The following is a 22377-nucleotide window of genomic DNA, read 5'->3' as shown; positions in this document are numbered from 1 at the left end:
AGGGTCGCTGCTCGAGGGGCCAAATTAGTTTTCTTTCACCGAAATGAGAAGAAAAAGTGTTCTTTTGGCTATATTTTTAGGTTTGCAAAGGATTCTGGGTAACAGAACCTGGTGAGAGCCCCACAAGTCACCCCTTCTTGGATTCCCCTAAGTGTCTAGTTTTCAAAAATGTGCAGGTTTGGTAGGTTTCCTTAGGGGCTGGCTGAGCTAGAGGCACAATCCACAGCTAGGCACTTTGCAAAAAACAGGTCTGTTTTCTTTGGGAAAATGTGATGTGTCCAGGCTGTGTTTTGGGGCATTTCCTGTCACGGGCGCTAGGCCTACCCACACAAGTGAGGTTCCATTTTTATCAGGAAACTTGGGGGAACGCTGGGTGGAAGTAAATTTGTGTCTCCTCCCTGATTCCAGAACTTTCTGTCACCAAATTGAGAGGAAAAAGTGTTTGTTTGGCCAAATTTTGAGGTTTGCATAGGATTTTGGGTAACAGAACCTAGCGAGAGCCCCACAAATCACCCCATCTTGGATTCCCCTGGGTGTCTAGTTCTGAAAAATGTGAAGGTTTGGTAGGTTTCCCAAGGTGCTGGCAGAGCTAGAGGCCAAAATCCACAGCTAGGCACTTTGCAAAAAAACAGGTCTGTTTTCTTTGGGAAAATGTGATATGTCCACGTTGTGTTTTGGGGCATGTCCTGTCACGGCCGCTAGGCCTACCCTCACAAGTGAGGAACCATTTTTATTGGGAGACTTGGGGGAACCCTGGGTAAAAGGACATTTGTGGCTCCTCTCAGATTCCAGAACTTTCTGTCACCGAAATGTGAGGAAAAAGTGTTTTTGTGGCCACATTTTGAGGTCTGCAAAGGATTCTGGGTAAGAGAACCTCGTGAGAGCCCCACAAGTCACCCCATCTTGGATTCCCCTAGGTGTCGAGTTTTCAACAATGTGCAGGTTTGGTAGGTTTCAATAGGTGCCGGCTGAGCTACAGGGCAAAATCCAAAGCTAGGCACTTTGCAAAAAACAGGTCTGTTTTCTTTGGGAAAATGTGATGTGTCCAGGTGTTTGAGATTGTATTTTGGGGCATTTCCTGTTGCAGGAGTTAGGCCTACCCACACAAGTGAGGTGCCATGTTTATCAGGAGGCTTGGGGGAACGCTAGTTGGAAGAAAATTTGTGGCTCCTCTAAGATTTCAGAACTTTCTGTCACCGAAATGTGAGGAAAAAGTGCATTTCTGCCACATTTTGAGGTTTTCAAAGGATTCCGGGTAACAGAACCTGGTGAGAGCTTCACAAGCCACCCCATCGTGGATTCCTCTACGTGTCTAGTTCTAAAAAATGCACAGGTTTGGTAGGTTTCCCTAGGTGCCGGCTGAGCTAGAGGCCAAAATCTACAGCTAGGCACTTTGCAAAAAACAGGTCAGATTTCAATGTAAAAATGTGATGTGTCCATGTTGCGTTTCCTGTCGCGAGCATTAGGCCTACCCACGCAAGTGACATACCATTTTTATCGGGAGACTTGGGGAACACAGAATAGCAAAACAAGTGTTATTGCCCCTTGACTTTCTCTACATTTTTTCCTTCCAAATATAAGACAGTGTGTAAAAAAGATGTCTATTTGAGAAATGCCCTGTAGTTCACATGCTAGTACGGGCACCCCGGAATTCAGAGATGTGCAAATAACCACCGCTTCTCAACACCTAATCATGTGCCCATTTTGGAAATACAAATGTTTCCTTGATCCCTATTTTTCAGTCTTTATATTTCACCAAATGAATTGCTGTATACCCAGCATAGAATGAAAACCCATTGCAAGGTGCAGCTCATTTATTGGCTCTGGGTACCTAGGGTTCTTGATGGACCTACAAGTCCTGTATATCCCCACAACCAGAAGTGTCAAGCAAAAATCTGACATCGCAGGAAAAATTTACAGAGTAAAAGATTGAGAAAAATGGCTGTTTTTTTCACCTCAATTTCATTTTTTTTTATTTCAGCTCTTATGTTCTGTAGGAAAACCTTGTAGGATCTACACAAATGACCCCTTGCTTAATTCAGAATATTGTCTACTTTTCAGAAATGTTTACCTTTCTGGGATCCAGCATTGGTTTCACACGCATTTCTGTCTCTAAGTGGAAGGAGGCTGAAAGCACAAAAAATAGTAAAAATTGAGTATGTCCCAGTAAAATGCCAAAATTCACCCCAAATCTCAGTTTACTACCATGAGCTCCAAAACAACCCTATCAAATTTTCCCTCATTTAGCTCACCTTTGACTCATCCAAAACCCCTCCTGCTACTATAATCTCCCTAACCCTTTCCACAGACTTTTCCCTCCATAATCTCTCCTTTACTCATCCCAAGCATCATCATATTGCTATAAACTCCCAATTAACACTTCTGGATTCTTCCCTGCTCTATCCCTCCATTACTCTAGTTAATCCAACTAATAAACTGACATATTCTCTGCTCAAATTAACTCACAATAATACTGATAATACTAAAACTCTACCCATATTTCCCTACACTAATCCACCACTAATTCCTCTTGTAGGGTAGCGTGCTATTCGTCGAAAAGCGCTTCGACGCCTCGTCAGGGGTAGTATGCGCTATATAAATACAATTACAATTAAGGATGACAGCCACCCAACTCTGACCCGGACAGATGTAGATATACACTGCATACTAGTATCTAGGTTTCAGGAACGATGTGGGAGGATTGAGACACCATAAGGGTAAGATCTGGCATAGATACTGTTATGGAGGAATGGGAGACGAGAACTTGGCACAATTGCACTTAGGGAGTGAAGGTATGAAGGGTTCTCATAGCTTACACCTGTGACTCAGACAGCAGTAGAGGTGAGGAAAAGATGAGCATGTTACGTTTTTGTTTCTTTAATTTATATCATACCAAGGAGAACAACTTTCGGAGAAAGCCAATGTAAACCATTGCACTGATATCTCACGAGTTATATAATATTCAGGAAATGTGAACTGTGAGAAGTTGACATAACTGTGATATGTGTATACCTATGTATCATATAAACTGCCTTGTACTTCAATAAAAACTGTCTAAAAAAAGAAAAGAGTAAAGCTTCAGAATCTATAATGTCTTAATACTAATCAGTGTGAATACGCTACCATGAGACTGTAATAACTTATTAAGGAATATATATCCAGATCATCATCCAGCATGCCAGACAGATCAACAGAGAATTATACCAACCTTTTGACATGTTTATTAAGAAAGTCGCACCCAAAGAGCTCACATTGCTATACCCAGAGGTCATGGGTTCCGCCACCAGCCCGAGCATCACCATTCTGGAAGTAAGCATGTGTTTTTGAAAAACAATATTAGTATCATCTGAACCTCTGTAAAAAAAAAAAAAAAATTGCATCTCTTTGGGATAGCTGCAATCATCAACCTGGGCCGCACACGATCGCAAGGACCTCTAGAACTGGTCGCCCCTTTTTTAGATTTGTTTTATAGTTCATATTTTATGCACTTTGTAAGGCTGCTTTAAGCAATGATTTTTACATATTTTTATCAGCTTGCTTTTATTATAGGAAAACGAAGAACATGCTGCTTGTTTAGATAGCCTTTGCACAACATGTAATATGTACTTTCTGCCCAAGGAAACAGACCTCTGTACACAATATTCTAGTTTATGATGCCCATTCAGGAGACAGCTTCTAACAGCTAGACACAGCAATGCATCAGAACTGCAACTCCAATAAGTAGAGTTTATTATATAAATGGTGTACAGGCCCAAAGGGAGAGAGGGCAATCAGGCCAGAACTATACTGGGATGCATGCTGTGTGACATGCAGCTTGCCTGGTGCTGATCTACCAGCCTTCTCAGAGGATTGCCATCTAGATCATTGACTAACTCCTGACACTGTTTCCAGGTATGTGGTTGGGGCTAATCACTTAGATTGTGCCAGGGAGAAGGGTACACCCACTATGCTCTCACTGTAGACATAGTGCTAGTAGACATACACCATGGTTGGGTTGTCTATCTTTTTCACCGTAATGCTGATTACCTTGTTATGTTTCATGTGCCTAATTATCACAGCTCACCCTTTATATGCAAGATTGACATTGTTTCAATAAACGTATTGAAAACTTATCTCAAATCTTTTGTGCCTTGCCATAGCATGCATGAGTAATAATACGAAAGGGGTAAGATCTGTTTCCATGGCTTCCCTGGGGAGTCAAGGTGTCATGTTCAGGTTGCCATAATCACCTTTCACCCCACTTGGTTTGGGTGAGGTCCTGTGAGCTAGCCAAGAGTTAGACCAACAGTTACTAATGTTGTTTATGGACTCAGTCTCTCCAACTCTGCTGCCCTAAACACAAAGTTCTATTACTTTAGTAGGAACCGCATACCATGGCACCACCAATGTATCAAGGCCAGGTACTTATTTAAGGGATATCCTGAGTAGTTTTCTCTTGTATGCCTAAGGTGCCCTATTCACCTTTCTACGGAGATTTCCACGGTGTGAGGGAAATACCCTCCTCAGCCATATAGGAAACACCTATATATATCTGTATGTTGCTCAAGCTTGAACCATTAAAAGGATACCCGACTTAGGGGGTCATTTTGACCTCAGCGGTCTTTTTTGAAGACCGCCGAGGGACCGTCGTGCGGAAGACCGCCATTGGTGGCGGTTTGCCGCTCGGCCTATTATGACCGTTGCCAGCTCTCCGTCCTTTTATGGACGGAGAGCCGCCAACAGCCATACTGGCGGGAGACGGGGAAGTGGAGGTTGCTCCACCTCCACCGCCACACCAACAGAACACCGCCCAGCGAATCACGTCCTGTGATTCGCTGTGGCGGTGTTCTGTTGGCGGTGTATTGTCGACGGAGCTGCCCCCATGGCTCCCGTCCCCTCCCGGAGGATCGTCGGACCAGGTAAGTCGATTGTCCGTGGGTGGGGTGGGGTGTGTTGTGTGTTATGTGGGTGCGTGGGGGGGTGCGTGTGTGTATGTAGAGTGGGTGTGTGAGTGCGTGTATGCCTGCGGGGGTGTTGTGTGGATGGGAATGAGTGCGTGTATGTCTGTGGTTATGTCTGTATGGATGTGTGCGTGTATGTTTGAATGTGGGTGTGCGTGTATGACTGTGTGTGTGGATGTAGGCATGTATGTCGGCGTGTGTGGGTGTAAGTATGTAGGTCGTGCGTGTCTTTTGGGTATGGGTGAAGTGATGTTGGGGGTTGGGGTGGGGAGGGGGGCCCTGCCACCTTTGGGGGGTGGCAGGTGTGGTGGGGGAGGGAGTCAGGGTGGTGGTGGGGGGTGGGGGAGACCCCTATCAGTGCCAGGGAACGTATTCCCTGGCACTGATAGTGCTTACCGCCATGGATTTCATGGCGGTTCAAACCGCAGGAAATCCACGGCGGTAAGCCGGGTCCAAATACCGCCGGCGGTATAGTGACGGCCGCCGGGCTGGAGACCCAGGTCTCCAGCCCGGCGGGCGGAACGGAGAACCGGCGGATGACCGCCATGGTCATAATTCCACAGAGTGAGACTGCCAGCCTGTTGGTGGTCTTACCACCGGTTCTCCGACTTCCACCAGGGTTGTAATGACCCCCTTAGTGTTTACGTCTTTTAATGTTGTTTTCTGAAATGGCAAATTCAGTTGTTATTCCCGTAAACTGTAGACATGCTTTCACACACCATTTACTTCAAAATGGGTTACCTAATGGGGTTGGAGATGTTATGTTTGTGGCAGAAGCACACAATGCATACAAAACAAGGATTTTATTCATGGGCCAATTTTCTGGCAGTCTATTCCAACACAGTTACATTTCATACATACACAGCAGCCAACATTCCACAACAATATAGAGCATACAATTATTTAGAAATACCTCTGACATATCAAGAACATCAAAATTGGTTCTGAGATGCCCTACCACACGCTGGGTCACCTCAGTAATGATGGGGCCACATTGCCAGTTGTATCTGCCTATATCCAAATATGCAAAGTTTAGAAGCAGATGATCTGCACCCATTATACAATGATCTAGTTTGATCATATAGACACTTAACAGAATTTGTAATGCGAACATTGAGCACTGCCCCAGCAAGGGCTGCTATAGCTGTCCAACAACAATTTGCTACCCCTGGGGTTAACCCAGTGACTATTAATACTATTATGGGTAAGGTACCCACCAAAATGGGAGGAAATTCACATTTTGGATTGCTGAAACAAATCAACGGGAAGCAGTGTTTCCCTATTCAGGACCTCAAGATAACAATAGAATTCTCACAATGTGCTTGCCACTTGGGATGGTACCCTCTATTGATGATTGTGGTATTTGGGGCACAGCTTTTGATGCAATATGTACCATAAATTATGGTACACCATCTCTTGCATTTTTACTAGAGATGTTAAAACAATCAGTCCTGGCCTGGACTTAGGGAAGAAATTAAATAGTAATTCTGCCACAGTATCCTCAATTATTTTAGGAAACATAAAAGGGGAAGCGATGTTTTGCACAAGTTCCTTTAATAGATCAGGAACACAAGTTACCAAAAATAATTGGCAAGATTTATATATATATACCACAACCACGTGGGCTGTGATAGGGATTCTCTCATCATGTAATACCCATAAGGTCCAGCCTGCATGTGCAACCACAAAAGCCCACAAAACATGAAGCAAAAGCTCCTGTGAGGGAGATTCTCTCACAACTTCCGCACCAGGGAGTAATTGAACTCTATCTATCTACTACGAGCAACACCTTGTTCCCAGTAGCTAAGTCGGATCATTCATATAGAATAATCTTAGATTATAGACATTTAAATAGTCACACACGCACATTTCCAATAGAAAACTCACACAGTACAACACTAATAAAAACATTGTCTGCATAAAATACAAAACAACCTTGGACATTTCCAATGGTTTCTTCTGCAAAAATATAGCCCCTGAAAGCACAAATCTAACTGCTTTTTCCACGATTGGCTCCCAGCGGCGTGTTTGCAGACTTCCCCAAAGGCATAAAAACAGTCTAGAGCTGTTCTCTGCCCAGGTAACATCAATATTACATGATACGGATCCAGAAGCACCGTCCTATGTCAATGACATCCATCTGACGGATGATGAGTTAAAAATACATTTAGTCAGTGTAGATCGCATTGTACTTGGATCTACCCAGCATGGCTACAAATTCAACTTTAAGAAAACAAAAATTGCCTTTCTCAGTGTCCTATTTTTGGGATACAAGCTTTCAAATAAGGGGCAGAGCCTGGCACCACACTTCCTACAGAAGTGTGCACAATTATAACCACCAAACACTATAAACAAACTACAATCCTTGTTAATTATGGTAGAACATACACATCAAATTAAGCACAATGCATAAAACCCCTGTGTGGCTTAATTTGTCCAGATTTTTCAAACAGACATAGGACACCAGAACACACACAAATACTCAGATCATTACAGACTGAGATGCTTGAAGAGAAACATCTACACACATGTGAAAACAAAACAAATATTGTCATCTGGATAATTCTGGGTGCCATTGGCTATGTCACATTCAATGAAGATGATACTATGCCGATTGCATATGAATCGCTTTTATACTCTAATGCTGAAATGCGTTTTGCATCCACTGAAAAAACACTGACTGAAGTTTAGAAGGCTCTCATTAAGAAAATACCACTGGCTTAGGGAAAGCTCATCATTGCCCTAACCCCAGTTTTAGCCTTAGAGGCTGTCACAAAGGCTAGTATTCTAAATGGAAAAGCCTTACATCCATGATGATGCAATGGGCCACTTCCTTGATTGCCACCAATATAGACTGTGGACCCTAAATTGCAAACTCTAGAGTTTTTCCAATATGAACTGGAGTACTCCATGCCCATAAATATTATGCCTATTTTTTTCAAATCTATTTTTACTGTTTTACATTAACAGCAGCTACTACAAAGCCGTGGAGAAGAGAGAGAGGGTACCCCCCCAGTCATGGAAGTGTGACAATCACATTACATAACTCAAAAGGAACAGTGCATAGCTGGCATAGGAATAAACAGGATCAGTATATAGCAACAGATACTTCCAAACAAGTGCCTTCCCGATTCATGGGAGGCAAGATCATGCATACATATGTGGGTGGAGAAGGGAGTGTATTCAGGTTCCTGGGGGAAAGTGTGGACACTACGGTGAGGGAAGGTCCGAGCATGAATCTGAGTTCCCGTACCTGGGCCACGCCTTTATGGTGGATAGAGTTCTCCCATTATCGTGGGTGTATGGGCTCACTCAACTATATGGTAGTGCATATGTGATGGAATGTAGTCCCTTCATGGTAGGCGGGTTTTCATTCTTAGCCTCAATATTTACCACAAACGTGTCCAGGCTCTCACCACCCACACAAGCCAATCCTCTAGCTCGCAAGGAGTGCAGCACCCTGGCCTCCGCCCCAGCCCATTGTAGTTATGTCTGGAGCCATTTGGCACTATCTGGTGCTGAGGGCGCCTTCCACTGCATCACTATTTGTCTTTTAAACAAAATGAACGCCAGGTCAATAAACCTATGTACCTGTTTGTCCCCCTTAGTTTTAGGACAGATATGAGGAGGCATGATTCAGGGCTTAGTGTCAACTGCTGGTTCGCTAACTCCGCTGTTGTTACAGTTATATCTATCCAGGTGCGTTACGGGGGGACCCCACACCATATGGTAGAGCCCCGCCTAAGCAAGCCCACATCACGGGCATTCTGGTGCAGCCGTGGGGAACATGCACTTAATACGTCAGGGGGATAAGTATGTCTGTTGCAGTTGAATTAGGTAAAATCTAGGGTTACACAAGACTACTTTCACTTGTTGAAGGGCTTGTGTCCACGCTTTCGGTGTCAGTGGTTGGGGAGAACCGTATTCCAGTGGTTGAGTGCTTTCTCCACAATGGCGACAGTGAACATGGTGAAGGTTTTGCATAGCAGTGAGATAGCTTGTTTCTGACCAACCCCTAAAAGCAGGATGTGTAGAATGGCTGATTGTGGTGGTTCTGCTTCGCCTTTGTCCCAAGTGTCCCGCACCAATTGGCAAAAGGCATGGTATGTTAGGAAGTGCCCTGGCCCCATGGAGCACGTAGTCATACTGTCCACATAAGACATAAATAAACCTTTGTTAAAAAAGTCCCCTACGGTTACCAATTCCGCTGCAAGCCAGGGGGATAGGTGCATAGTCAAAGCATGACTGCCCGGGACCTGGGCTATGGGAATCAGGGGAGAATAGGGCGGAACGGGGGATTTGCCTGTATGAACTGGTGCCAGCAAGCTCAGGCTGTCAGCAAGTTGCATCCCTTCTGGAGGGGACATGTGCAGTCCAACAGCCAAGTGTATATACCAGTCGCGCCCATTTTCGCATGTGCTATCACTCGCACCACACTGGGGAACTCACCAAGCCACTGTAGGGGCCAGTGTAGTTGCACCGCAGCGTAGTACAGCTCAAAATTAGGCATGCCTAGGCCTCCCTCTGCAAGCAGGCGCTGTATTATAGCCAGGGCCACACAGCGTCAGTCTTTCCCCCACAGCAATTCCAGCATCATGCTATTCAAGTCCTGGAAAAAGGATTTCGGAACCACTATCGGCAGCGCAGCGAAAATATACAGCGGTCTGGGGAGGACCACCATCTTGACTATCGGCACACGTCCCAGTGGGGAAAGTGGAAGGGAGCACCAGAAAGGGAATTCCTATGTATGGAGTGTAGGGCGCAGCCCAGATTGCCATCCCGTAAGGCATCATCTGAATTATATATTTGTATCCCCAGGTATTTAAAGATTTCATGGCACCATTGTAACTGATGGGTCAAAGTAGCTGCCCTCATGGGTGGTGGAAGCTGCGCTAGGGGGAACAGAAAGGATTCTGACCACTTCACCCAAAGCCTGGATATATCGCCAAAGGTGTCTAAGAGAATCATCAAGTCAGGAAGTGAGGCCTCACGATCACATGGACCCTGAGACAGAACTTCGTTGTACACTTCCAGCAAAGGCTGGACGAGGATTGTAGAATATGTGGAATAGTATTTCACTGGTAGGCCATCCATGCCCAGTATTTTGTTCTGTGCTATCTGAGCTATGACAGCCCTAATCTCCTTGAGTCAAAGGGGCTTGTTGAGTTCGGTTGCTTGTTCTGGAGAAAGCAGAGTTAGGGTGAGGCCTCTAGCTGTGCAGGGGTAGGTGACCAGGTGGCGGCATATAGCGTGCGGTAATAAGTGGCTAATGAACCATCACAAAGCCTAATGGCCCCAATCGGGGTTCAGTGGTGGTCATCACAAATGAGCCACGAAAGCAGTCATCCCAAGTGGTCACCCTCAGCATGTAGCCTGGTCAGATGGTGTTTGTAGTCGTGTCTGCTTAGTCGCAACTCTGCCTCCTTGTGGTTCTTCAGAGGTCTCCTAGGCGATCTGGTTCAGTTTGACAATTCACAATGTCCCTTTCCAGGTATCCAATTTCTCTTTCCAGGAATACTAGTTCGTCATGCAGTACGCACCACACTCCCCATGTAGCTGACAGACAGTGGCCCCCACACCACCATTCTTGTGGGTATCCCACTCTGTGGTACGAGAGGAGGCAGTGACTTAGTTGTAGTCTGATGCATGATGATCACTGCCTGATGCATGCAGAAAACTCTTCTCTGAATAGAGGATCCAATAACTCCTTGTTCTGTAGGTATCAGGTAGGAATACATGGGCGCGATCTGCCCCATTGTAATGCCACCTGCAGTGGGCAGAGATCAGATAGAATGCAGGTTAGGTATTCCGATCGCTTGAGCATCTGTCCAAAAAGAGGTAGAGCCCAATATCAGGTTGATCCTGGTATGAAGGTCACGTACCGGAGAATAAAAGGAATACTCATAGTCTAGAGGATGACCAAGTTGCCACAATTTGTGGTACCCAATGTCCATGTGCCACAAGCCTAGGTACTGGGACATCTGTCTACTCAGTGGTAAGTGCAGTGGGGGGTGAGACAGGTCCAGGTCTACATTCAATATGCAGTTGACGTCTCCACTCACCCCACAAGAAAGGAGCAGCTGAGGCTCGAAAAGGTACAGGGGTGAGCATTTCAAGGAATTACCTTTGATTATGATAAGGTTCATAAAGACCCACCAGTGTCAGGGGCAACCTATTTAGTTGACTTTCCAATACAACATGTCTGCCCCCCACATCCACACTGCAGTGCTCCATGGCATACGGAACCTTCGGTGCAACCCAAATTAACACTCCCCGGACGAATGCTGATGAGGTTGTGCCGGAGGCCTGCCCATGCCATTTGGACTTGAGCTTCCGTAGCTCAGTGTTGTTGAGTTGTGTTTCCTGTAATAGAGCAAAAGGTGTCTGTCAGCGCTTTAGATATGCGTGAATTCAGTATCACTGGGCGGGAGTTGTCATACTGCTCACGTTCCATGTCAGTACATTATAGTGTGGGATAAACGTCTCAGTGTGTGTGCTCATGGGTTTTGTTGGTGGTATGGGATTTCAATACTAAGTAGTACCACCCTAATGTGTGCTGCTCCCTGCCTCCATCAATAAATATACAAATGAAGCAGTCGACCCCTCCCTTTGAATGACCTCCCCACCCACCCAGTAACATACCCCAGCCTTGCTGAAACAAACAAATAATATTAACCATAACATTAACAAACAATACCCCCATGACAGGTGACAGTCAAGCCTCCCACCAGATACCCCAGAACAACACCTCATGCAATAAAAGGAACTCAAGGGATAGAACTTGTCCGTGTGGAAGTCTCACGGTGGGTCATGCCGGTGCCAAGGGATTCTTAGCTCGTATTGTACGCCCTAATTTAGTGGAGCCACATTCAGTCCTTTGTGAAGTACATCAGTAATTGCCCTCTAGTGGATCCTAATGTCCCTGCAATCCAGGGTGTGTGCCCACGCTTGCAGAGGCCCTCACCAATGACAGAGTGGTGAGAGTGCAGTACTCAGTAACTAAAGGTTCAGCATATCATGACTGCCCCAGCTGGTGCCTTACCAGGTTGTTGGCAGAGCAGAAAGCAAGCAAGTGCCAGTAGGTCGTCAGGGACACCACAGAGATCATCTGCCATATGAGGCGTAACCTCAGGCCCCTTGTGGATATCCACAAATGAAGTGCAGGAGCTACTTGCATCGGTGTCAGAGTTCATGTGGCGCTCCTTCCTAAGGATAGTGAAGGAGTTTGTGGAATACTGGGTGGCTTCCTGCAGTATCATTGCTTGATCCTCTGCCGAATGGGTTTTGGTTGGTTTGGCTCCGACTACAATACGATGATGGTGGTGAGAGTGAGGTGTCAGCCAGTCAACAGCTGCAGCCCCCTATGTCAATGGCTGAACCAAGCATTTGGTGTGCATCCACGTCCAGGTGTCTTCAGGTGTGGAAAGGTTGTGGGCTGTTTCGCCATCTATTACTTGAGTTTTGCTGGGAAAAACTGTGCATATTTAATGTTCTGGTCACCGAGACACTGTTTGACTTTGGCGTAAGAGCCTAGCTACTTCTGCACTTATGCTGTGGTGGTGTCCTCAAACTGCCAGGGACTATGAGCTCAAAACTGTTGGAGTATTGAATCCCAGTCACGGCAGTTGAGGAGCATGGCAATAAGCAGTCTCAGAGGGGGCTGTCTGCCAGGTATATTGTGTACCCTTTTGGCCGGGAAAAAACTTAAAGATCTTGTTGACCAATATTGTGTCCATCAACCACTTCTCAATAAAAGTTCAGTGCTCGGCCCCTCCGTTCGTCCTAGGAAGCACATGGAGAGTCCTTCTGCATCTTCCGCTATGCGATGGAGGATTGCCACTTCTGCGCTCAACAGTTTAATCTTCTCCTACAGTTCCTGAACGGTTGGCCTCAGGGTGCCCAAAGAGGATGCAGCCTCTTCTACTCTGTTGGTCAATTTGCAGCGGATAACTCAAGGGAGATTGACATCCTGTGTCGATCTTGTACTCCAACAATGTTTTGGTATCCTGAATTGCCTGTAGGACCTTTTCGAATTGGGCGGAGTGCGTGTGAAGAGTTCCGTCAGTTGTTCCAGGGTGGCAGTGGTGCACTCATTAGAAGTGGGAAGGGCAGCGGTTCTGGACACTCATGAGGGAAGAGCTTGGCGACCTTGGGCTTTACCATCTTGCTGTGTTGTGGCACCCTGCGCCATGGTTGTAGGTGTAAGGGAGATCTGGGGACCTCCGTTGATGGCACCATGAAAATGAAGGGGGTGGCTACCCTTCAGAAATTCCAGACAATATTTATCCGTCACTGCACAGCCGGGATACGGAAGGGCCGTCAGTTTCCAACACCACCTTTTGCAAGTGATAGAGAAGGGAGGGCCTTGGGGCTTCAGCAGGGTACTAGGCCCAATGGTCGTCGGGGGGACCAAGAGCAGGATCTAAGATATTAGCCCCGTGTTCACTTATGTCAGTGCCTCAGTGACCCCCAATGGTGGGCCCGCTAGCTGCGAAATTACACAACCCTCCTAGGGCAAACACAGGGAGAAGCTGGGAGGACCCACCTGGTTAGGTGGAATGTGAGCCGCAGGGCCAGCAGCCTTTTTGATGCCCTTTTACTAATGTTCCTCCTGGATGGGCAAGGACACAATCCAAGACAAGTGCAGAGACAGTGAAGGCTCCTCTCAGCCTTATGAGCACAGAGTCCCTCGGGCGCCGGTGGGCTCGCAAGGGTTGCAGCGGTTGATGGCAGGAAGAGGGGAGCATAGACCCAGGGTCCCAGGCAGGAACAAGGTGGTGGCGCAGTCAGGTCCCCAAGTCAGCTGAGCTCATCGCCGTGTGTGGTTTGGGTGTGGTGCGGCGCCAATCAGTGCTCACGGCGCTCGGGCCCCCTGCCTTCACGTATCTGCAGCTCCACTCCAACCGCAGCACCGCAGGACAGTATCCCACAGCACACAGTACCTGGCAATCCATGAGGCACTTCAGCATGGTCAGCGGCTGTTGTGAGAGGCTGAGCTTCTTTCAAGCCAGAGTGAGTCATCCAGGTGGGGAGCAAGGGATGGGACTCTTCCCCACAGCCTCAATGCGTTTTGCAGCTGCTGCGCTCTGCCGTACAGACTGCGTGGGTATCAGGTAGATGGGGCTCGGCAGATCCCATCTCGCATCACCCTTCTACTCTAAAGGAAACACTATCAGGCATAAAGTACTTTGGGGGAAGGTGGCAGAACTGAAAGAAACTGTGATGGGTTTGTGTATTACATACATTGGGCCATCAACGTATAGGAATACATGTTGTAGGGAATTCACTGGCTGGTGAAGCAGACAAATCTACAGTCAGTACTGCTACAGTAGCTGCTATTACTCATTCCCAGCTGCCATGAAGGCCTTGACCAACGGCCGTCCCTTTACTATAAGCATATCCAGCAAAATATTTCTACCACTTAAAACACTCTCTATGTAACTATTCCAGGGGTGGGTGATTGTGTGATCCCCAACCAAGATTGTAGGCTGAAACTGAAACTAATTCAAGCATTAGGTAAGGGTATGTGGCTTCTGCCCATGCTGGTGTGGTGGCTACAATTTCCTTATTACAAAAATACTACTGGTGGAATGGTCTGTACAAACAAAGTAGTACCTTCTTAGTTGTGACATCTGCAAGCAAATCTAAGCTCCACCGTTAAGCACCAACCACAGACATCCTTCTTATTGTCCAATAAGCATATTCAGTGTGTGTACCTGGACCACTGTGGCCCCTTAAATTCTGATGGTGCATACAAATACATTCTTTTTGCTGTAGATTCCTGCTCCAGATTCCTTTGGGTGTGGCCACAGTGACTGGCTGATGCTTGCATTTCAAAATGTACAAGTCTTTGTCCAGACTTATGCAGTAGCTGCATTCTACTCAACCAGGGCACTGCCTTTGGCTCTAAAGCTTACAGGGATACCATGGGAACCCTGGGTGTAGCTGTGAATTATTCTTCCCAGTATCAGCCTGAGGGAAATTTAATAGTGGGGCGAAAGAAGAGAGAGAGGGTATCCTCTACTGCTGTAAGATCTTTGGAGGGAGGGGGCATACCCGATAAGAAGTCCTTTTTGTCACCCTGATGTATGTTCCAGATCTTGATGGTCCTGGTGCAGTGGCTGCAGAAACTCCTTTTGACATAAATGAACGTCTCACTGTCTTACAGGAACTACAGCATTTCCAAGATGTGCGTTCTACCACGTATGCCGCTGCTGTGGGGATGAGGGATACACCAGCATCTACAGGTTCTATCCCAAAAGTTGGAGATCTAGTTCGAGACAAGGTTGTAATTTGGCCCATCAGACCGTGCACCGATGCCAGCCTTTGGAATTCAAGGCACCAGGACTGTCATCTTGCCAACGCTTGCTGGTTGCAAAGAAAAACGCTTCGTCTCCAATGAGCAAGTCAAATTGCATCATCTGGCAGATCATATACTGCAGGGCCAGAGAAATAAGATAACACCTTATCTGATTGAGACAATATCTAGTTGCAGATTCCTTACCATGGAATTTCACCAGGCGTCTCTCTGGATCTGGAGATTTTCTTGAGCAGTAGCCCTGTGCTCCTTTAGGTGGCGTTGATCAGCTCCGCGTCCGGTGGCATCGGCTATGCCATCGCGAGTCCAACATAGACGTCAGTTTCTTTTCACAACATTTCATGCCAGAAGCGCACAGCCATAAAGAATTCTGACTACTGGTGCATCAAAACTAGGGCTGTGAAAGGGGAGTTCCTGTACCTAGAAATCAGTTTGCAGAGTGGGGAGGATGAGTGGGTCAGTAAGGCATCTGCAACTACATATTGTCTCCACCAGATAAGGCGTTACCAAAGGTAAGTAACTTGTCCATCTGATAGAGACAAACAAGTTGCAGATTCCTTACCTTAGAATAGATGCCCAAGTAATACCATCCCCAGAGGTGAGTCTGCGAACTAAGATCATACTAGAAAGTCCTGCAGGACCAAACAGGCAAAGTGCCCATCACTTCGACCCAGACTGTCCAGGCAGTGTTTAGTAAACGTGTGCATAGACACCCACGTTGCCACCTGACAGATGTCAAGGACTGGAACTCTGCATGCAAACGCAGTGGTCGCAGCTTTTGCTTGGTTTGAGTGAGCACATAAAGCCTCCGGAGGATGCTTTTTGGGCAGTGCGTAGTAGATCTTAATGCAGAGGATGACCGACCTGGAGATAGTCCACTTCTGCACTGCCTGACTTTTCTCCACACTCACATAACTGACAGAGTTGATCATCCCGCAGAACTCTTTTGTACGATCAAGGTAGAAGGATGTGAGGGTCCTTAGAAGGATCTGAGGGTGCATAAAAATTAGGCAAGGCAAAAACGAATCCCTAGTACAAAGCACCACTCTGTCAGGACAGATGGAAAGGTTGGGCGGTTTAGATGGCAATACCTGCAGCGCACTCACCCTGCAGCCAGAGGTAATGACCAGAAGAAAGGATATTTTCAAAGTGAGAAGCCTGAGAGGACAATTGTAGAGAGGCTCGAAAGGAGCGCATATCAAAAATGTAGAAACCAAATTAAAATCCTATTGGGGCATTATGAATGGGGAAGGAGGGAAAGTGTAAGATCTTTGGGGAACATATTTAAAACAGCAGACTTAAAGAAGGTTGATCAGGCAAACTCAAAAAAGCAGAAATTGCAGACAAATAAATTTGAGAGCGCTGATAGCAAAGCCCTGCTAGGCCAAAGAAAGTATAAACAACAGAACCTCGGAAAGAGGGGTAGAAAGGGCATTAACAGACTTGTCTGTGCACCATGCCACAAATTTCTTCCAACGACAAGCATATACCATTTTGGTGGAGGGACATCTGCTGCCAAGATAACGTTAAAGACTTGGGGCACAAGGTCAAAAGCTGTCAAATGCCCCCACTCAATCTCCACTCAGGAAGTGCTGCTGCGATAGAAGATCCTCCTGAAGTGGCAGTTGGATTGGAGGATAAATGGCCATGCAAATTGCTCGGGAGACCAAACTCTCTCTGCCCAGTCTGGAGCCACAAGGATTACTTCTGACCATTCGTTCTTGATCTTCTTGAAAACTCTGGGCAGAAGTGGTATGGGTGGAAAGACTTACAGGAGACAGGAGTTCCACTCAAGATGAAAAGCGTCTGAGTGATTGTCGCCTTGGATTCCCAATGCGCAATACTGTTGATATTGTGCATTCTCTGTGGAGGCGAACAGATCTAACAAAGGTTCTCCTCACTACTGGAAGAGGCCTTGTGCCACCTCCAGATGGAGATCGACTGGAGCATTGTCAGCTGAGTTTGTCTGCTCTGACGTTCAGAGACCCATATAGATGTTGAACCACCAGGGATATGCCCTCCTGTTCCCACCACGTCCAGAGGCACAGAGCCTTTTCACAAAGGGTCCATGACCCTACGCCGCTTTGCATATTGCAGTACCACATGGCAGTGGTGCTGTCCATGAGCAACTGCACTGCCTTCCATTAGAGAGAGGTGTAGGAAAGTGCCCCTTTTGGCTTGGTTACTCCCCCACTTTTTGCCTGGTATCTGATGCTAACTTGACTGAGTCTGTGCTGGGATCCTGCTAACTAGCACCTGTGTTCTTTCCGTAAATTGTACCATTTGCTTCCACAATTGGCACGCCCATGGCACACAGCTAAGTCCCTGGTAAAAGGTACCAGTGGTACCAAGGGCCCTGTGACCAGCAAGGGTCCCTAAGGGCGGCAGCATGTATTGTGCCACCCTAAGAGATGCCTCACCAAACACATGCACACTGCCATTGCAGATTGGGTGGGTTTGTGGGGAGAAAAAGGTAAAGTCGACATGGCATTCCCCTTTGGGTGCCATGCCCACAAACCATTGCCTGTGGCAAAGGTAAGTCACCCCTCTGGCAGGCCTTACAGCCCTAAGGCAGGGTGCATGGTTACACAAGTGAGGGCATAGCTGCATAAGCAATATGCCCCTTCAGTGTCTAAGTCCTTTCTTAGACATTGTAAGTGCAGTGTGGTCATATTGAGTACATGGGCTGGGAGTTTGTCATTACAAAATCAACAGCTCCATGGTGGCTTCACTGAACACTGGGAAGTTTGGTATCACATTTCTCAGCACAATAAACCCACACTGATGCCAGTGTTGGATGTATTAGATCTTAGAGATGCTCCGGTATTTCACCCAGTCCTCTAGTGTAAGCCTGACTTGTCTGTGCCAGCCTGCCACTATCAGACAAGTTTCTGACTCCATATGGTGAGAGCCTTTGTGCTCTTTGGGGTCAGGAACAACGCCTGCTCTAGGTGGAGGTGCTTCACACCTCCCCCCTGTAGGAACGCAGCTCTTGGCGGTGAGCCTCAAAGGCTCCTGCCTCATGTTACACCGCCCAAAGGCACTCCAGCTATTGGAGATGCCTGCCTCCCTGGACCAAGCCCCACTTTGGCAGCCGGTCCAGCGAGAAAATTAGTAACCACCAGGAAGAGTGTCCACCTCAGCTAGGACCACCTCTAGGGTGCCCAGAGCTGAGGTGAATCCCTTCTGGTAGAATCCTTCATCTTGTTTTGGAGGTTGATAGCCAATAGAGTTAGGAATGTGCCCCCTCTCCAAAGTGACTGGGCACAGGAAGAGACTAGCCACCCTCAGGGACAGAAGCCATTGGCTACTGCTCTCTGACCCCTGTAATGACCCTAAATCCTGTATTTAGGGGCACCCCTGAACCTTGCTCTACAGATTCCTGGCAACCTGAAAAGAAGAAGGACTGAAGAGCCGCACCAGTAGAGAAGACGCCAGACAACTAGTGACTTTTCCCCAGCTCTACAGACCTGTCTGCAGCTTCAAGACTCCTGCTACAAGAAGAAGACTCATCTTGCAGGACCAGCGACCTCTACAAACCCCCAGCCGACTGCCTGCCTGTCGGCAGCTCTGTCCACAAAGAAACCTCCAAGAAGGACTCCAGAACCGCCCCGGATCCACAAGTCCTGCCCACTCTGCACCCCACACCCACGGCCCAAGTGGCACACGGGACCAGAGAGAGTTCCCAGGCGATTCCGACCTCGAGTCCACCTTGGGCTGACCTGTCCTGACCAACACGATGACACCTGAAGCCTAAATCCAGAGGGCCCCTCTGACCGGGACCGGATCCAGTGAAGATTTCCTGATGCCTAAAGGTACCCCTGCACCCGCAGCCCCCTGGCCTTGGGGAACCCACCCCAATAGCAATATCCAGTGGGCTCTCAACTTACATATCTAGCAGTTGGTTTTCTTCAGTCGACTCCCTGGACCATGCCTGCAGCATCTTTGTGACCTCCCTGGGGTTCCCTCATTGAAAAACATTAGGCGCCTAATGCTGTGTTTGCAGCCTGCATCCGGCCACCCCTGTGCTGCTGAGTGTGTGTGTTTGGTGCTGACCTGTGGCCCCTGGTGCTGATCTAAACCCCCCCCAGGTCTGCGCCCTGAAATTGCGGGTACTTACCTGCAAGCTGTTTTCTTTTAAGTGCCCCCGGTCTCCGTAGGATTCCATGGAACACCCAACACCAAATCTGACCTCTGCACCCGGCTGGTCCCGTGTTGCTGCTGGTGCACCCCTGGTGTCTTCCTAAACACTGCGCTGTGGACACCTTAACCCCCGGAGACTGGGATCGTAAGTCTAGTACTTACCTACAAACTGTGTTATTACTTTTCCTCCCCAGGACTGCATTGCTTTCTATGAGAAATTGAACTATTTTTTAAATTGAAGAGTATTACCTGTACACTGTTTGACCTGTGAATGCTAAACAAAGTGCATTTGATACTTGAAAGTGATACATACTTGAAACTGTACTTACCTGCAACAAAGATTCTTTTGGTTCTAAAAATAAGGTGACAAAGTAACTTGGCCTGGAGTTAGTCATTAAGTGTGTGCCTCATTTCTTAACTGTGTGTGTACAACAAATGCTTAGCTCTACCCTCTGATAACCCTAACTGACCTAACTGACCACACAACCACAAAACAGAGCATTACAGGGAGTGCAGAATTATTAGGCAAATTAGTATTTTGACCACATCATCCTCTTTATGCATGTTGTCTTACTCCAAGCTGTATAGGCTCGAAAGCCTACTACCAATTAAGCATATTAGGTGATGTGCATCTCTGTAATGAGAAGGGGTGTGGTCTAATGACATCAACACCCTATATCAGGTGTGCATAATTATTAGGCAACTTCCTTTCCTTTGGCAAAATGGGTCAAAAGAAGGACTTGACAGGCTCAGAAAAGTCAAAAATAGTGAGATATCTTGCAGAGGGATGCAGCACTCATAGAATTGCAAAGCTTCTGAAGCGTGATCATCGAACAATCAAGCGTTTCATTCAAAATAGTCAACAGGGTCGCAAGAAGCGTGTTGAAAAACCAAGGCGCAAAATAACTGCCCATGAACTGAGAAAAGTCAAGCGTGCAGCTGCCACGATGCCACTTGCCACCAGTTTGGCCATATTTCAGAGCTGCAACATCACTGGAGTGCCCAAAAGCACAAGGTGTGCAATACTCAGAGACATGGCCAAGGTAAGAAAGGCTGAAAGACGACCACCACTGAACAAGACACACAAGCTGAAACGTCAAGACTGGGCCAAGAAATATCTCAAGACTGATTTTTCTAAGGTTTTATGGACTGATGAAATGAGAGTGAGTCTTGATGGGCCAGATGGATGGGCCCGTGGCTGGATTGGTAAAGGGCAGAGAGCTCCAGTCCGACTCAGACGCCAGCAAGGTGGAGGTGGAGTACTGGTTTGGGCTGGTATCATCAAAGATGAGCTTGTGGGGCCTTTTCGGGTTGAGGATGGAGTCAAGCTCAACTCCCAGTCCTACTGCCAGTTCCTGGAAGACACCTTCTTCAAGCAGTGGTACAGGAAGAAGTCTGCATCCTTCAAGAAAAACATGATTTTCATGCAGGACAATGCTCCATCACACGCGTCCAAGTACTCCACAGCGTGGCTGGCAAGAAAGGGTATAAAAGAAGGAAATCTAATGACATGGCCTCCTTGTTCACCTGATCTGAACCCCATTGAGAACCTGTGGTCCATCATCAAATGTGAGATTTACAAGGAGGGAAAACAGTACACCTCTCTGAACAGTGTCTGGGAGGCTGTGGTTGCTGCTGCACGCAATGTTGATGGTGAACAGATCAAAACACTGACAGAATCCATGGATGGCAGGCTTTTGAGTGTCCTTGCAAAGAAAGGTGGCTATATTGGTCACTGATTTGTTTTTGTTTTGTTTTTGAATGTCAGAAATGTATATTTGTGAATGTTGAGATGTTATATTGGTTTCACTGGTAGTAATAAATAATTGAAATGGGTATATATTTTTTTTTGTTGCCTAATAATTATGCACAGTAATAGTCACCTGCACACACAGATATCCCCCTAACATAGCTAAAACTAAAAACAAACTAAAAACTACTTCCAAAAATTTCAGCTTTGATATTAATGAGTTTTTTGGGTTCATTGAGAACATGGTTGTTGTTCAATAATAAAATTAATCCTCAAAAATACAACTTGCCTAATAATTCTGCACTCCCTGTAGTATTATCTACTTTAGCCTCTGTAAGGCCTTTGGGGATCCACGGAACTCTGTGCACAGTATAACTCATTTTGGTATAGTATATACAATGCCAACATCCTACAAGAGGGCAGAAATGCTTTCAATGCCTGTCTGATCGCCCGGAGCTCCAACAGGCTGATGTGGAGTCTGGGCTCTACCGGAGACCAGATGCCTCTGATCTCTGCATCTCCCAGGTGGCACCCCCATCCCAGGAGTGGCACATCTGCCACTACTGTCAGATCTGTTTGGGGAAGGGAGCAGGAGCTGCCTCTGACCAATTGTGGTTCGTTAGCCACCAATGCAGATCTTGTGCAGTTCATTCTGAGATCTGGACCATGTCAGAGAGATTTCCCTGATGCTGAGCCCATTGAAACTTTTGGGCCCAATGCAGAGCCTGCATATACCATCAGGTATGTGTCACTAGCAGGATGCAGGAGGCTATGAGGTCCAGCAGCCTCAGAGTCATTCTCACCGAAATCCAGGACAGAGGCTCAACCATCTGTATCATAGCCTGAAACTGTACTGTATCCAGAAAAACTCTGGTAGGGGGGTATTCCCTCAGGGCGACTAAACACTTTACCCTGTCGCCCTGACGAGTAAATACACTGCACCAAACTCAAAATCAGGCTGAATGTTGTAACCTACTTGTCTTTATATGCTTAATAAAACCCAAAATAAATAAAATAAATGAAAACACAATACCATGTCAGCATATACCGAGTATAAGAAGAATTCCTAACCAAGAATTACGGATGGAGTAACATAATGTAATTAAAGTGAGCAGGATCACTAATTTTATTACATATTTGAAAGGTCTGCTATTTTATCTAATAATTCAATACTCTATGAACAGCAAAAGCAATCTTTTTTACTTATGCATTTACCAAGCATGTTT

This window comes from Pleurodeles waltl, chromosome 6 (genome assembly GCF_031143425.1).
Source record: "Pleurodeles waltl isolate 20211129_DDA chromosome 6, aPleWal1.hap1.20221129, whole genome shotgun sequence".
In the NCBI taxonomy this organism is placed as follows: domain Eukaryota; kingdom Metazoa; phylum Chordata; class Amphibia; order Caudata; family Salamandridae; genus Pleurodeles; species Pleurodeles waltl.
Note: the sequence above shows the minus strand (reverse complement) of the source record.